The sequence below is a fragment of the Mustela nigripes genome, chromosome 1 (genome assembly GCF_022355385.1).
Source record: "Mustela nigripes isolate SB6536 chromosome 1, MUSNIG.SB6536, whole genome shotgun sequence".
In the NCBI taxonomy this organism is placed as follows: domain Eukaryota; kingdom Metazoa; phylum Chordata; class Mammalia; order Carnivora; family Mustelidae; genus Mustela; species Mustela nigripes.
This window is the reverse complement of record NC_081557.1, coordinates 29,134,038-29,149,196: the sequence shown is the minus strand read 5'-3', so window position 1 is coordinate 29,149,196 and position 15,159 is coordinate 29,134,038.

Genomic DNA, 15,159 nt, shown 5'->3' with positions numbered 1-15,159 from the left:
CACTTAGTTTCCATTAGGTTCTTGGATTTTTACAATGCTATTCGGAGGCCCAAAGACCATAAGCAATTTGTAAAACCTGTGTTTTCAAAGTAATCAGAGTTGTTCATCCCATGCTTGATAATTAAATCTTTTATAATCCTGTATTGTCCTCTTCATTTTAGTTGCCAATGATTCTGCTCCCTATTCCAGTGTATGGAGATTTTTTCCACACCAGCAAGAAATTTCCAACACCAGTTGGGTGTCCTACAGTACAAGTCAATTTTGATACTATCCACGTAGCAAGAGCTTTAGCTCTCACAGGTTAAAAGTTCAAGACTGTCCCCACTTCAGATGCCAGTTAAAATTCCAGGTTGCCATCTATATGTCTAACTAACCAGCTATAGATGGAAAGTTCCAACAATCTCTCCCTTGGGTTTCATTAATTTGCTAGAGCCTCTTACAGAACTCAGAGAAATGCATTACCTATTAGATTACTGGTTTACTATAAAAAGTTGTAACTCAGGAACAGCCAGAAAGAGCAACATAGGGCAGAGTATGTGGAAGGGCATGGAGCTTCCACGCTGTCTTCTAGTGCACCATCCCCTCTCAATCTTCACAAGCTCTCCTGAACCCTGTTCTTTTAAGTTCCTTGCAAAGTTGAAGGAGGAAGTAAGAGAATGTGGCCAGACAATGGGACTATTAGGGCCATTAAATGGTACTCAATACCAACAGAGTCTCTTTTATCTACACCTTTAATTCTCTTTCATTTTCTCTAGCCTTCATCCCCTCATATGACACTGAATGGACTACTCTCAGCTCTAAGCTATACCTTTAACCTCATTTCCCTAATCTTCCCATGAGCTCCAGCAGAAAATCCAGAAAAATATATAATTGAACCAGCTTGGCCTTAATTCCCTAATTCCCTTTCCAACCCAATCACTGTGAACATGAAGCTTCTTTTTAAAAAGAAAACAGGTCTGTCACAGAAACAGTTTGTGAGGATTATGCCAAGTAAAATCAATAGCTAACACAGAGTCTTTATTTTTATCTGAAAAATTAGATACTTTTATCCAATACATAAGTTTAGAATAAGGATAAATTAAATCATGTATGGGAAGCACCTGGGTTACTCTGGGGGTTGAATAACTATTACCCTTACACTTCTTTCTCCTTCTCACTGTCCTGGACACTTGCTGCCTAAGACAAAGAATCATTAGAAGAAAAAGAGAAGAAGAAAATTTGCTATTACACCTCTCTACTTTATTTTTCTGCCCTATGTTCTAAACATTTTGCAAATCACCTATGATAATGGAAATAGACCAAGATGATACTCCTCTCAGGAGTTTTACTTCATGCTTTCTTGTCTGTGTTTTTATTGCATTTTACATTTTGCCCAATTATAAGATTATAGTTTCGTCACAATGCATTATAGTTATTTGTTTGCCTATCTTTATCCCCTGGTACACAGATAGGTGGTAAGAAGCATGTTTTATTCATGCACTAATCCCCATTAGAGATACACATGATAAATAGTCAACAATGAATAAATGAATGAGCTCTAGATGCATGGAGTTTATGCTGCAATTATGTATCTATTCCATTGTTTATAGCAGATACATAATAATCACCTCTGTTTTAAAGGTGATGTGTCACTTATGAAGAGATTACTATATGACACATGGTACTAATTTCTTTTCATCTATTGTTTCACTTAATTCTGATAACTCTATAAGACATATAGTATTATTTCCACCCACCCTTTCCTACTCTTACCCTATCCTTTAATTTTTCAAATACAACAACTTAGAATTAAAAAGGTCAAGTGATTTTCCCTCAGTACCAAATTAGAAAGAATCAGAGTCAAGATTCTGGAATATTTTTCAGTATAACATTTGTCTGAATGTCATATACTTCACGTAGGGAAATATATAAATGGAAAGTACTTTGTCAGGGAACATCATCTGTAGTTCATGAACTGAGAGCATTCTTCCCCCCGGGGCAGGGGTGGGGGTTGCTAGATACTTAAAGGATATAAAGCAATTGTTCTGTTATTGCAATGCTTCTACCTTGTTTTCCTGCTTTGTTTTGTTTTCATTTTTTACTGAAATATACACCTTTACGAAAGTACTTTTCACCTGATTCTTTGTCTTTGTCCCAGGAAGCACTTTAAAACTCATGTCATGTAGCCCATCTTGAAGGATCTATCTTAGAGAACTTGCAATTCAACACAATTATGACAGCTGGGGAAGTCAGCCTTTAGAGCAGAATAGCTACAAATCAGAGGGAAATAATTCTGAATTTATGAATCTCTTTCCACCACGGCAAATGATGTTCTCATTACTTCTCAGATACAATAATGTCCTGGTATGGCCTTCCACAACTAAATTCATGTGAGAGACAGATAAACATTATTCCATATGTTTCTGTTTACAGTAGGAAATATTCGTTCTCAAAGATGAGGAGGTCTGAATGCTGATTCAGGATATCACTTCCAAGTAGGAAGTTACATAGGTAGGAATATATAAATATATATATATATATATATATATATATATATTTTTTTTTTTTTTTTTTCCCATCTGAGCTTGTACTCAGTAATTCCAGAGTTAGAATGGTCTGGGAAGAACACATCCCAGAAGATCAGAGAGCACCTGTGTCTCTAGATTGACACTCTAGACCACAGAATGGGTTTTGTTTGTTTGTGCTGTTTTGGTTTTATGTGATATCTTTTATTTTTCCAATGAATGGATTCTATCTTGGGCAGTATTAGATTCAATGTCGAAGTTTCTTCTCTGCATTTTACTTTTCTAAAATGGTGAAATCCTATCTGTTCACCTTCCCTTCTCAGTTCAGTCAATGCTAAGTTGATGTTATATTTTGGCCCTTTGACCACAGCTCACAGTAAAAATGCATTTTGCATTTATATGTATCTCTACTCTAGATAAATATAACTCCAGTGGAACAAATTTTCACTTAATAACCCTTACCATGACCATGTGTGATATATTTAGGTATTTTCTATTTTATCCTACTCTCCCTTTCAAATATTATAAAATAAATTATGACCCCTCAATTGATTTCATGATCTATTAAAAGGTCTTGACCCTACCAAAGCAAACTTGAAAAAGAAAAGAAAATTTGGAGGCATCACAATTGACTCTTAAAGTTATATTAAGAAGCTGTAGTAATCAAAACAGTATAGTACTGGCACAAAAGAGATACATAGATTAATAGAACAGACCAAAAAACCCAGAAATGAACCCACAACCATGTGGTCAATTAATTAAACAAACAGGAACGAATATCCAATACGAAAAAGATAATCTCTTCCACAAATGGTACTAGGAAAACTGGACAACAAAAGCTAAAGAATGAAACTGGACCACTTTCTTATACCATACACAAAAATAAATTCAGAATGGATTAAAGGCCTAAGCATCAGACATGAAAACATTAAAATCCTAGAGGAGAACACAGACAATAACCTCTTTGACATTGGCTATAGCAAGTTCTTTCTAGATATGTCTCCTGAGGCAAGGAAAATAAAAGCAAAAATAAATTATTGGGGTTTCATCAAAATAAAAAACTTCTAAACAATGAAGGAAAAAATTAACAAAACTAAAAGGCAACCCACTGAATGGGGAAAATATTTGAAAATGACATACCTGATAAAAGGTTAGTATCCAATCGGATAAACTCAACACCAAAGAACCAAACAAACCAATTAAAAAATGAGCAAAAGACACGAATAGACTTTTTCTTTCCCACAAAGAAGATATACAGATGGCCAAAAGACACATAAAAAGATGCTCAACATCACTCATCATCAGGGAAATGTAGAGAAAAACTACAATGAGATATCACTTCACATCTATCAGAATAGCTAAAATGAACAATGCAAGAAATAAGAGGTGTTGACGAGGATATGAAGAAAAGAGGAACTTTAAACTGGTGCAGCCACTCTGGAAAACAGTATAGAGGTATGGAGGTTCTTCAAAAATTTAAAAAATAAAACTACCCTATGATCTAGCAATCACACTACTTGGTATTTACCTAAAGAATACAAAAATACTAAATCAAAGGGATACATGTACTCCAATGTTTATAGCAGCATTATTTACAATAACCAAACTATAAAAACAGCCCAAGTGTCTGTCAGTTGATGAATGGATAAAGAAGCGATGCACACACACACACACACACACACACACAGGAATATTATTCAGCCATAAAAAGAATGAAATCTTGCCATTTGCAATGATATAGATTATGCTAAGTGAAATAAGTCAGCCAGAGAAGGACAAACACCACACAATTTCACTCATGTAGAATTTAAGAGAAATAAATGAGCATGGGGGGTAAAAGAGGCAGAGCAAACCAATAAACAGGCTCTTAATTATAAAGAACAAACTGATGGCTACTAGGGGGGAAGTAGGTAAGGGGGCATAAATAGGTGATGGAGTACACTTGTAGTGAGCACAAGGTGTTGTATGGAAGTTCTGAGTCACTAAATTCTACACCTGAAACTAATGTTACACTGTTTACTGACTAACTGGAATTTTAAATAAAAACTCAAGAACTGGAGGAGATTATGCTAAGGGAAATAAGTCAAACAGAGAAAATCAATTATCATATGATTTTGCTTATTTATTGAATGTAAGGAATAACATGGAGGACATTTATTATTATTTCTCCTCAGAAGGGAGAAAGGAAGGGGAAGAAATTGGAGTGGGAGACGAACCATGAGAGGCTATGGAGTCTGGGGAGAGTTTTAGAAGGGAGGGGAGTGGGGGGAATGGGTGAACTTGGTGATGGATATTAAGGAGGGCACAGATTGCATGGAGCACTGGGTATTATAGGCAAACAATGAGTCATGAAATACTACATCAGAAACTAATGAAGTACTATATGGTGACTAACATAACATAATTAAAAAAAAAAACCTTAAGAAGAATAAGTTGAAGATTAGGAGTTATATGAATTTTGTTCCATCTCCCATTTACTATATAATATAGTAATATAATATATATTTTATATAAAATATAATATACATATATAATATAACATATAATATAGTTATATAATATAACCATGCTGTTTAAGAAATCCATCCACAGCCATCTCAACTGTGAAATAGTAATTAGAATAATGTCATTGCAATTGCCCAATAGAATTGTTTTGACAATTAGATGCAGAGACATTTTAATATTAGCACAACAAGCTTCATAATTTACTGAATTGTAAATTGTTTCTGAAAAATAACTATGCCCTAATAACCAGAGTCACTCATTGTATATAATTAATTAATTTCTCTTTTATGTATCTTGAATGGTACTAATTACCATTCTTCTTTGAGGATTGAGAAAATAATTATTCAAACACTTTTTTAAAAAATTCTGTGCTTAGATGGGAAACCTCAGTCATGCCTGTAATTTACTTATATCCAGATTCACAAAAGATCCAGTATCTCTTAGTCAATGCATCTTTTCCAAGATAAAGGCAGAAATCCAAGTACTTACTCTTGTCCAAAGATTCCAGGTCTGTCCCTGCTTGTCACTGCCCTCATCCAGGTGCCCACCCCAGGATAAGGTGTCTTCCCTCTTATGCTAACTCACCCAAACTAACCTCAGCTTCCAATGTTACAGTGATGTGGATTCCCTCATTCAGCCACTTCACAGGGCACAGCCTGTAAAGATAACAGTCAGTTATAATAGATTGTAGAAACAATGATTTTGTGCTCCCAGACCCGCTTCTTTATCTTAAGTATATATCTTGCTTTTTTACAAAAATAGAGCTTATATCTGAAATTAGTAATGATTTTCCTATTCCCTCACCATGTAGAATAATGTAAATGAATGAAAATACACAGTTTTCACCATCTAGGAATTTACTATCTATTAAGGGAGATAAATATATATATACTATAACTTTCCAGCAAAGATACATTTTCTTACATTTAACCTCTCTTTAATCTGAGTCTCATGATGTTTCAGTATTTATTTTTCCCTTAAAAAGAACTGTTATTGGACATGAAGTGTTTTATCATCAGCTTCTCAGAATCAAATTAAGAAAATGTATTACTATAATACAATTACAATACAACATTTAGTTTGCACTGTCTAGATTTGATTTAATTTATGAATCTAATGAGAGAGACTTTGAATAATGGAAGTCATGAGAGTTATGATACAGATTCTTCTCCTGTTTTACCCTGCACACATACTATCAGCAAACAAAATTTACAACTGTGGGACAGAAAGTAAGTCATCTTTGTGTCAGTCTCATTTTTTTCATCTATCTGAACACACTGGTAAAAAAAAGAACACTTCAAATCCACTTTGAAACAATTTTATAAGGATTTAATATTCCCCAAACAATGTTGAAGTGGTAGGGTACAAATTATTCTCAGTGAAACTCCAACGATCCATGTTAAACAGACATAAAGCTCATCTCCATGCTCTTCAATTAGCATTCCCATTTCTTAGGTAAGTAAGGATTTGACTGATGCATTGAAACCCAAAACTAAAACTTGAAAATATAAGGCCAAGCCAGAGGAGGAAATTATGAAAAAATATTTTTACTTAATTTACACAAAAGACTAATGCTGTCTAAAAACATGAGTGCAAAATATTGGTACTGTCACTCTTGTGGAAAGATTAGTATGTAGACTTACCAACAATCATAGATTTTCCAGATCCATAGTCAAAATAGAGTCTACTCTTGTGGTTTACAAATATTTACTTCCAAGTAACACATGTTTAGATATAATTATAACTCTTTGAAAATGATGCTTTAAATTATCTATATTCTTTTATAAACACGCACATTCAGAATGCTGTGGAGTTAAAACATCAAGAACTTGAAGATACTCTTATGACTGCATTAAGAGGAAAATTCTAGCTTAAAGGAAAGCCTGCTTTTTACTGTGCTTTTATGTGGTTCTATTCCCAATTTCTTTCAAATTTGGGGGAAGAATTCAACGTCATTTTTTTTTTTTAAGTGGTGGCTTTAGCAGGGAGCTGCCCTTGGGTCCTGGAGGTCACTGCCATTTTCTGCCAGGGAGCCCTTTCTATACATAGTTCACAACATGGCCATTTGCCTCTTCAAGGCCAGCAGGTGGATCTTTCTTTCCAGTCCGTTAAGGTGGAGTCATATAATATAATGAAATTAGGGAAGTGACATTCTATCACCTTGGCCATTATTAGCGGTAACTCATAGATACTGACGATTTGAAGGAGTGGGGAATCACAGGGGCAAGACTGATGATGGGGTGGGGTATGATTCCTCAGGGTTCACTTAGGGGTGTTTATCTCAGAAGTGACAACAAACACATTTCTCCTGTTTCCTTTCATCATATTTGGGCTATAACATAAAGCAGGAGTGACTACAACAGCAGCAGCAGAACTGGGACGAAGACACAAAGGAGATGTGTCATACCAGTATATTTTTCTGCAGGTTCCTGGATCATGGCAGGAGAAGGGTGAATAATGCATGGGGAAACAGATGATCCAAAGGCAGATGTAAAGCTTGCTTTGTGTGGGTCACTTAGCCATGAGAAGTCTGTGTGTGCACGGTCTATGGTAATAAAGGCTAAAAAAAAAGAAAGGGATTTAGGTGGAAACTATTCTAATTGCACCACAGAAAGTGCTGCAGATTTACTGGGATATCTGCTAAAATGAAAGATTTTATAATAGACATCTAAAATGGAATTTATCACAGTAGCGAAATTCCTCAATCAATGTCAATGCCCATAACACTTCAATTGCCTGTGTGAACAGAATAGGTTAGGTTGAAATAATCCCCACAAAGTAGAAACTTCTTTGTGAATTTTCTTTTCTTTTTTTAACTCTCTTGTCATAACATCTGCTGCAGAAAACAATCTCAAACCTAAGTCGTCATTTTTGTTTCATGCTTAACAGGTGCATTTGAAAAATCTAAATGTATCATGATCACAGCAAAGTTAGTATTCATTGAGCTTTAAGGTAGATAATTATGTAGTAGTAATAACCTACAGGAAAATATATTGAATATCTTATTCATCAGAGTGGGTGAAATAGCTATCAATACCATACTCAGCATTTACTCTTAAAATGTTGACTTCCTATGTGCTAAATACCTTGCGTCTCGTGTATTATATCTGATGGTAATGACTAAAGTGAGTGCACATAATTTTCTCAGGCTATGCTACCAGGAAGAAGTAGAACTGGTCTTCAAAATCCAGGTTTTCTGACAAACTAGTGTTTGCCACAATACCTATTATACTTTGAACCCATGTAAGATAGATGTCTTCCTTCAAGGATGCTAGAAATGAGAGAGAGGAAAAGGGACAGATACAACAAAGAAGAACTACAAGTCTTGTCTCAACAGGGGCTAAAAAGCTGGGCAGAAGGCTGAAAATGTTTCATTGGCATGAGAAATTACAGTTGAGAAATGTTGTACTCGAATAGAAAGAAAATCTAAATGAGGGTAAATTAAAAACTGTAATAATTTTGCTCCTCAGTCTTAATATTGGCAAGATTAGTAAAGCAATTACTTGTTATATGGAGTACTATAGATTTTCCTCAATCAAGTTAAATTATAAAACCATCTCAAAGGATATTAACATACTCATTTACTTAACATCTAGTAAATGCCAGACCATATGTTAAAATCTATCTAAAAGGCTATAAAGACAATTCCTTTCCTCAAGTGGCTTACAGTCTGATGAGTTGAACTAGAAAAAAAGTCATGGCTATGTAAACAAGTAAATGAGAACACAAATAATTGCAACCTCTTTTTTATCATTAATTTCAATATTATCCTGGAGTCTAGTCACCATTGTCTCTTGGTTTGATGAAGAGTAGATATATACTCCATTTCAGCATTTATTGGAATATTGTTTATTGTTTACAGATAGTTCCTTACCCGCAATAGTAATATTTACAAAAGTTTCCTCATAAGTAATGCCAGGTCTTTGGAAATGTAGAGCATGTGTGTTAGGAGAACAAAAAATATAAGTAATTTTCAAAAATAGTTTAATAAAGTTCTTCTAGTAATTATGTTTACATAAAACAATTGGATTTCCAAACATAAATACACACCATATAGAAATGTGGAGTGGGGGATAAAAATACCCTCAGGGGGTAAAAAATATCCTTAGTTCATTATTCACAGGAATAGTGAGAAAATAATGTCCTTTTGCTTGAGACCTGGGTTCTAACACCTGTGATGTTAAAATTGTGACCTTGAGACTGTTTCTTATATTTGAGTCCTAATCCTTAATTTTAAAAATAATCATGCTAAATCATGTTAAGGGCTTCTGTAAGGATTAATGGTGACAAACTAAACTATTCATTAAAGGCTACTTTCAATATTTACATGTCATTAAAAGCTTAAGAGAACACAGGAGAACCACTGTCACCTCAAAGTTAGAAGAAATACAGTTTTATTTTTGTATCTCCTTGTTTTCTTTGCATTGGCTTGTGAATTGCTAGCAAATATGAAATGTGTTTCCAGATCCCTCTCCCATTGCCCACCATCTTATCAATTTATGACACTAACTTCTGTTTTTGAAGCAATTGTTGAAAAATAACACGAGATTCCTTTAAGAATTTCTTGTTTTTACTAAGCAAGCATTTGTGGTCTTCCAGAAAACAAATAGATTCTTTCTGTGGAAAATAAACCAAAAGTCTCTTAGGAGATTCCATTGAATATACAGACCTAACAAGGTGAAAAGAGTAAAGCAAAACAAAACAAAACAAAACAAACAAACAAACAAACAAAAAAGAGGGGCATTTGGGTAGCTCAGATGATTGAGTCCGACTCTCGATTTCACCTCAGTTCGTGATCTCAGGGTCCTGGGATTGATCCCTGCATCAGATTCCACGCTCAGTGGGGAGTCTGCTTGAGGACTCCCTTTCCCTCTCCCTCTGCCCCCCTCTGTCCATGCACTCTCTCTCTCTCTCTCATAAATAAATAAATCTTTAAAAAAATTCATTGTGTACCTGACCTTTGCTCTTGTCATTATTCCACTTCTCCAAGAAACAAAAGGAAAGACATCCTTACTGATGTGATTGGAGAACATTGCCTCCTCTGACTCTGGTCAGTGATGGATGTTTTTTGTTGTTGTTGTTTTTGTTTGTTTGTTTTTTAATATTCTTTGGTTTCTTCTAGAAAGCAATTCTCAGATTTTGACAAATATTTCTTAGAGCACAATATTAAAATAAGGAGAGAGTAGGACACTAAAAATCAGACTTGAGACACTTTTCACATATAAATTCATGGAATATAGGTGATAGATGAGCTCTCTCCTGTCAAATCTCTTCATTTTAGAGAAATGGTGCCTGGAATTCAAGAAAACTAAGTAATCATCCTAATATCATTCAGCTAGAAGGAAAAGGGCCTAAACCCATAGATCTTATTTCTGAGACTAGCATTCTCTTACTTATCTATTACCACAGTTTATTTACAAAGGTTGGAATGGTAAAAAATTGGAAAGAATAGAAAAGTAGAAAGTATAAAACTGAAGTGTGTGTTTTCCTGAATAAGGTTATACTATTTTTCTTTCTCACATGGTCCTTTTCATTATGTAAGTAGAAAACACCTTCCATATTTACACACTTATCTCCTTTATGTTGGGAACATGGAATATGTTGTTAAATACATTTTAATGTTCACATATGCTTTTCAATATATTTTTATTATGGAATATTTGGAATACACAAATGAGTATTTTAGCAAATTTCTGTATGTGTAATACTGAAATGAGCACTTGAGATGCTGGTACCGAGTTAAAGAATTAGGACACTACCAAGACCCTGTTTCTCTTTCTGCCCCTCATGGCCCCAATTTCTTCCTCTGTCTCCCTTTACTCAAGAGATAGTCTTTATCCTGGGGCACTTGGGTGGCTCAGTCAGTTAAGGATCGGCCTTCAGCTCGGGTCATGATCTCAGGGTCCTGAGATTGAGTCCCACATGGTGCTTCCTGCCCTACGAGGAGCCTGTTTCTCCCTCTCCCTGTTTCTTCTCCCTGTGCTCTCTCTCTTCTCTGTGTCAAAAAAAATAAATAAAATCTTAAAAAAAAAAAAAGGAAACAACTTCATCTTGAGGATTTTTTTTATCCTGTTGCTTTTCTTCATAGATTTATATACCATTTATTTTTACTTCTTTTTAAAATCTACGTAGTTATTATTCAATGTTATATATTGTGCTCCCATTTTATATTCCTTTTACACATTAATTTGCTTCTAAGATTAACCTGCAATCACGTTGTATGGTATTTAAAATATAAACTAGAAACAGTAATTTCCAGACCATATATGCTAGATGAAAACATACTTTAAGACCAAGGTTTGTTGAGATATGCCAAATTAAAAAAAGTGAAATATTAAAATTATTTGCAGTGTTACATCTTCAGATTTCATAAAATTGAAGTAATCTCATAGCAAATAAACACTTGGAAGCTAATGCAATAAAATTGAACATAATATTGCAGTTAGTTTGAGACAAAAATCATATTTCTTTGTGTGAATGCATGTAAAATTAAAAAAATACTACATTCCTTTTTTTTTCTTCATTGGGATGAAAAAATATATATGAAATTTACTCTATTCACATTTTTTAAGTGTACAGTACAGTATTGTTAGCAATATGCTCATAGTTGTACAGCAGGTCTCTAGAGATTTTTCCTCTTATGTAACTGAAACTCTGTACCCACTACCCAGCGATGGCACTTCTCTACTCCCTCTGTCCAGCATCTGGCAACTAGCATCCTGCTTTCTCCTTGAGTTTTACTACTTTAGAAAACTCATATGGGGGTGCCTGGGTGGCTCAGTCATTAAGCTTCTGCCTTCAGCTCAGGTCATGATCCCAGGATCCTGGGAAGGAGCCGGGAAGCCGGCTTCTCCCTCTCCCACCCCCTTTGCTTGTGTTCCCACTCATGGTCTCTCTGTCAAATAAGGAAATAAAATCTTAAAAAAAAAATAAAAAAGAAAAAAGAAAACTCATATAAGTGGAATCATGTAATTTTGCTCTTCTGTGAATAGCTTATTTCATTTAATATGATGCATTCGTAGTTCACCGAGATTGTAGCATATGCCAGAATGACCTTTTTTTTTTTTTAAGGCTGAATTATATTCCCTTATATGTATATAATACATTTTTCTTATACATTCATCTATTGATAAACACTTGAGTTGTTCCCACCTCTTGAACATGAGGATGTTAATATCTCATTCAGATCCCAGTTTCAGTTCTTTTGGATATATACCCAGAAGTGGGATTGCTCCATCATAGGGAAGTTCTATTTTTAATTTTTTGCATCTTCTCCATACTGTTTTCATGTGGCTGTACAAGTCCTGATTTCTCCACATCCTCACCTACTCTTGCTATAAAAAATTTAAGAAATTAAAAGTTGTTTGTGAGGGTCAGTCATCATTGAAATTAACATTTCTGGTTAGTTGAAACAAGTCTTTACAATTTGTATCGTAAATAAATACATGAAAAAAAATCAACAGCCTATACACATAGAAATCCTATGAAGCCAGGATGCTTGTGTGTGAGTACACATTGGCTGGTGCATTTATATGGAGGTATCTTGGATTTATGTTAGCAATTAATAGTTGAGCAGTTGCATTAATCTTTAGTAAGTTAATAGTTATTTAACTTTATCTGTTGTAAATGATGTATTTGCATTATCTGATCTTTGAGTCTCTCCCACGTTTACACTTTCTCTCCACACAATGAAAATAAAGTTTTTCTGCATATAAATCATGATAATTCAGAATGAACAACCAATTTTTGGAATCCTTATCCACAGGGAATTTAAACTGATTTTCTTGGAGGAAAAAAAAAACACCTATATTATACAGAAATTTTCTATTAGCCTGCACACCTGTTATTCAAATGACTACCAGACTTCAATTTCACAACAACCTTGAAGACTGATGTCTAGGAATGAACTCAGTGAAGCTAGACAATATGATAGACAATTACTTGTCTTCACCTACTACATGATATGAAGGGGATTGATGCCTATAACGTCTGAGATTAATATGAAGAGTATCAGCTCTGTCTGCAACATGTGAAGTCTGTGGATATTGTTAAAGAGCATGTTTAAATGTTACAAGTTAACAACACACATTCAAATATATTATACTAGGTGGAAAAATGTCAAATCCTGTATATAAAAATATTGGAGGGTAGTATTTATCTTATCTGAATTAAAGTTCTTTAAAATGACTTGCATAAGATGTAGTAAGCATAAGTACATTGCATAGGTTCAACCACTGTAGGCAAGCTAATTGAATGCACTGCCTTTGAACACTGAATATACATGAATCCCAATATTGACACTTACCAGGATTTGGACCATGGACCATTTATGTAATCTTTCTGAACTTTGTTTCCTAAATTCTAATAGGAAAATGGTAATATTGATTCTACAGGGTTGGCATGGAGTATTCAATACCAATTCATACAAATTCCATAGCATATGTCCTGGTATTTAGTAGGCGCTCCAATATAATACAGTTATTTTAGTGTCATATAAAAATATGTAAGAGTTAAGCTTTTTAAAAGTCAGTTACTTTGCAAAATAATCTACACCCTAAACTTCTTTTCTATGGTACTCTGAAAATCACTTCAGTTTTATATTTTGATCATTAGGGTCTTGAGAAATTATGAGAAATTTGAAAAATGATAGGAAGAGCTCTTTTCCTCAAGAAACTCACAATCTGAGTTAGACTTTTATATAAATACTCTAAAACAAAGAGCCACAATGGAGGTGTGATAGTTGGAGAGATTATTTCTGGCAGCCTGATCTAGTATAATTTTATTTTAACAACACAGAGCCAGCCAGTGGAAAGATTTCTGTGATTGATCAACTCCTGCACTAAAAGTCTGTTTTACTTACAGGAAAAATCAATATAAAAAGATTGCTGTGTTCCACTAAATGTCTATAAATTCTTCAATGCATCTTATTTAAAGAGAGTCATGCATGCTACATTTGACTGCATTTGCTATTCAAAAGAATAAAAAGAAATAAGCTTAAAGAACAGATGACAGATTCATGCTCCAGTGAAAATGGGCAAAAATCTCAGTCTCATGAATATAACAAATTATTAAGAAAAATTATACTTCGAGGACTTTGCATGTTGGAGTCAAAACACTTGGGGTGAGGTGATGAGGCAATTTATGCTTGGTGCTGACTAGAATGAATCACGGTTATGTGGCTTTCGCTGAGGCCGAAATGCTTTTTATTTTTCCAAACCTGGCAACATGCTACTTTTCAGAATCAAAAGATTGTGGATTTGGATTTTTAAAGTGGCAGTTGACTTCTGAGAGAGGACTAGATAATAATTTTAAAATTGTGTGACACCAGAATACTTTAAGGTTAAAATATGGCTGTTCTTTTAAAAGGAAATGCTTAGCCAAGATTTTGATTATTGAATTATTTTAAATTACCTCAGTTTCAGTTACTGTACAACATGGGGCAAATTTTGACCCTATCTCTGAGTTTTAATTTACCATCTGTGAAATGGAAATATATAAGTCCAGTTAAAATCACAATGTTTTCTAAAAATCAGATAACACATCCATTTAAGAGCCGGTTGCTGTCTTCCTCAAAGTTATCTGGTCAATGTATTCCTTGACTCATACATCTTAGAGTTTCCTAAAGAGCCATCAAGACCCAGAGGTGGGCTGGAGTGAATAGTGAGCCATGTCATTTGGAAAACATATTGACATATTGAGATCTTTTTTTTTTTTTAAAGATTTTATTTATTTATTTGACAGACAGAGATCACAAGTAGGCAGAGAGGCAGGAAGAGAGAGAGGAAGGGAAGCAGGCTCCCTGCTGAACAGAGAGCCCGACGCAGGGCTCGATCCCAGGACCTTGGGATCATGACCTTGGCCGAAAGCAGAGGCTTAACCCACTGAGCCACCCAGGTGCCCCACATATTGAGATCTTAAATGTGCCAGTATTGTCCTTGAGGTTTTACCATTATATATTATTAAGAGTTTTCTTTCAGTCTTTAATTCAGAAATTAAATACGTACTCATCTTTTTAATTAATCATGATTATGTTTCATTTTACCTTTTCTCTCCTATTTGCAAAGTTAATTTTCCTAGTTTCATTACTAACTAGTCGAGTCTTTCCCTCTGTTAATGTCATCTTCTTCTTAATCTCCATCTTTCTGAGATT